Raw genomic sequence first — 3,706 nt, 5'->3', positions numbered from 1 at the left:
ACAGGACTGATATTGACAGTTGATAAGATAAGTAAACATAACGTTATTATCTATTCTAGTCATATCATATAGTTGGCCATAGGTCAATTCAATCTCAATTATGAGTGGTTAGTATTATAAATGATTGTATTATTTGAGTTCTTTGACTTGTTCGTTACCAGCTTACCCTACGGACTAGCCCATACTTACATCTTGGGAACTCGGTAGTATAATTGAGTGGGAGTGTTAACCATAGATACGAACATCTATAACTTCTAATGAAGAAGTGAAATGATGGTTTCCTTTTAGTTTGGTTGAAGGTGTTAAATGATAGAGAACTCATTTCAGTAATTAAATTAGTTTACTGAAATATCATTTACAAGGAACTAAGTGTTTTAAGGATAAAATACAATGAGGGGTAAAACGGTATTTTAGTCTTATCTCATTGTAGACCGTCTATAGAGGATTGAGTGACAATTATGGTTGTAACAATGGATAATTAATAGTGTATCTATATTTGTTATAGAGCTTTATATGAATTCAAGAGTGCAATTCCGAGTCTATAGTGGAGTCACGGGGAATTAATAAGTTAGTAAATTTATTTGTTAGATTTATGATAACTTATTGGAGCTTGATTTCATAGGCCCATGGTCCCCATTGTACCTTGGATAAAATCATCTGGATAGTCTCAATTAATTGATTTAATTATCAATTAGAATTATCAAAGTTGACCAGGTCAATTTTGGATAGTTTCACAGAGTTGTGTAATTTTGAGAAGAAAAGAGAAATTATGGCAGATTTATTAATTAAGATAAATTGGTATCTAAATTAATAAATAATTTTAAATCAAGGTTCAAATTATAAATAATTAATTTGGTAAAGGATTTAAATAATTATTTAATTAATTAAATCAATAAAAAATAATGCAAGCCTTGATTTTAAGTCCAATGGGCTTATAATCAAATGGGAAATTTCACGGGCCTAAAGCCCATGATAATTTCGACCTAGGGCTTTAAAATTGCTATTATTTTATTGATTTTTTAATTAAATTAAATGGCTTAATTGAGTCTATAAAAGGAGTGCTTAGAGAGAATTCAAAACACAAGTTTAATCACTGGTTTTCTGATAGTTTTAGATTCTCTCTAAACAGAAGTCCTTTTCTAAGCCTCTTTGTTATTTTCTCTTCTTCTCTCTATATCTATCTCATGTGTTGAGAATTGCCCACACTAGTCTAGGTGATTCTAAAGATACATTGGAAGGCTGGGAAAAAAATAGAAGATCGGTTCAGTTTCATGATAATACTCTGCGACAGAGAGGATACAAGAGTTAGAGAAACTGAAGGAAGGACTCTTTGATTCCGCTGCGTATACTGTAAGTATTCTAATCTTTGTTTCTCTTTGAATTCAATTTTAGAAACATATTTTAGGTTATCTCGTATTAATTTGTTTAATATTAGATATACATGAAAATAAATAAATATCATGTATAAAGAGTTTCTATCATATACAAGCATGCCTAACCAGATAATCACAAGTACAGTCATATTCATTAACAGGGGTCGAGCCCCGATTACAACCAGGGTGAAGTTTTCTTACCTCGATTTCTAGACATATAGCGTCTGGCGATCCTGAGCGCGATCCTTACTTCCGAGCCCTAACGGTATAACCTAGTCACAACCAAAATAATGGACAAGCATAAAGTATTATACTAGTTAAAATCTTTAAGGTTAATTCCTAGCCTTCGAGATTTCAAATTCTACTAAATTGGGTAGTAGAATCATTCTCAAGGCTTTAGGTTTGAGTTCCCGAGCTTAAAAACCCCATTTGGCCAAAATCCTCCATTTGAGTCTTGGCGCCCCTCAAAAGCGTCACGACCATCTACAAGTCAAAGAGCCTTCCCCCTTGCTACCCTGGACATGCGTCGCGGCGCTAAGGTGATTCAGAGAACAACCGTAGCTCTTGGGTTCATGCCGGTAGCAACGCTCCAAGAACAGTGCCGCGACGCGACCCTGCGAACCCAAAAATTATGGGTTTTTCTTGCGTTTTTCCCCGAGCCAAAACCTCTGCAAACACAATTTTAACCATTTACAAGCCTAAGCCTAGTCACAAATCAGTCATACAACCCATCCTTACCTTGAAAACAACATTAAAATGCTCCAATACCCCACTAAACCTCAAAAGTCTGAAATTCAGATTCTCTCCATAAACTCAAAATAAAATTCAGAATAGCTTCAAGAACTTAACTTACCTCTGCCTAATTGAACTCCATAGTTGATCCTCCTAGTTTAACAACTTCTAGACTCACCAAAGGAAAACTTCAATATCACCAAGTTGCCTTCTAAACTCAAGAATCCCAATGCTTTTCTCAAGCCAAAGTTAACTTTCAACCAAAAAAAAAAAAAGAGGGAGAGAGAGAGAGAGAGAGAGAGAGAGAGAGAAATGGGAGAGCTGAGGTGTTTGTTCTGCTTGTTTCTAGGCTTCCTAAGGTCTCTAGATGGCTAAGGCAGTCCAAGGCTAGTGAAAAGACCAAAATGTCCCTAGCCTTTACCTTGGTTCTCCAACGCCCCCAAGGGCAAAATCATCTTTGTACCACCCATTTCCCGCTAAACCTCAAATAACACGAAAAATATCCAATTAATCCCAACATACCATCTCCAAATAACTACCCATCACCCGATAAATCCCGACTATGCACCAAATTACTAAAATATCCCTAGGCTCACCCCGAGCCGGGTATTTGACCCCGTTGTGACTATTCCACTAACTCGCTCACTAGGATCGCCTCGTGCCAAATATCACAAATATATCCACATAATCATGTGGTCTCAATCACATAACACAATTACATTTATACCATCAACGGGTCAAAATTACAAATATGCTCCTGTTATCCCCAAAATTTGAAAATGATGATGTGGCAATAGAAATTACAAATGGCAAGGAATGGTTGGGTGACCTGGCTTAGGAGTGACCCAGTAGACCGATGAAGAATTTTGACTGGCCAGAGAAGTGTCATTGCCGACCAGGTATGACCTTGTCTGACCAGTTTGTCTGCCCAGGCATGACCTTGTCCGACCAGGCATGACCTTGGCCGATCGGTCATGAACATGTCCGACCAGTCAAGTGCATGTCTGCCCAGTCAAGTGCATGTCTGCCAGTCGAGTGCGTGTTTGCCTAGTGAAGGTGTGGTCGACCAGACTGAATGTGATATGGATCGACTAGATAGAGTAAGACTACGTCAAGATTCCCAGAAACGGCTTCAACAAGAATCGGTCTTGACATACGCGGTAATCTCTCAATTTATCCCACAAATTTAGTGTATTGTTATATTTTGAATATTATTGTAAATTAAATATAATGAGAATAACCAAATATCCCGATTATGGGGATATCATCTGTACGATCTTAAGCCTATAAATACAAGGCTTTTGGCATCATAAAGAGGATTTTGGACTTTTGAACTTTTGATCCGAATTTTCTAGAGAGAGAATACTTGTATTTGAGAGAATTCTTGTATTCTTCTAATCTGCACTAAAGAAACTCAGTTAACTCAGGTTCATCTGATCTTGAGTGCAGGTCTATAATCACAACTCTAAGTGGATTAGGCTATTACCAACACATTGGGGCTGAACCACTATAAAATCGTCTGTGTCGTTTATTTTCTCTTGAAGGTTTTATCGTTTTTGACGTTCACACGTCGTTGGCCAAAAATGCGGTCAACATCCCCT

This window comes from Humulus lupulus, chromosome X (genome assembly GCF_963169125.1).
Source record: "Humulus lupulus chromosome X, drHumLupu1.1, whole genome shotgun sequence".
In the NCBI taxonomy this organism is placed as follows: Eukaryota; Viridiplantae; Streptophyta; class Magnoliopsida; order Rosales; family Cannabaceae; genus Humulus; species Humulus lupulus.
The sequence above is the reverse complement of the archived record's forward strand: the minus strand, read 5'-3'. Positions refer to the sequence as shown.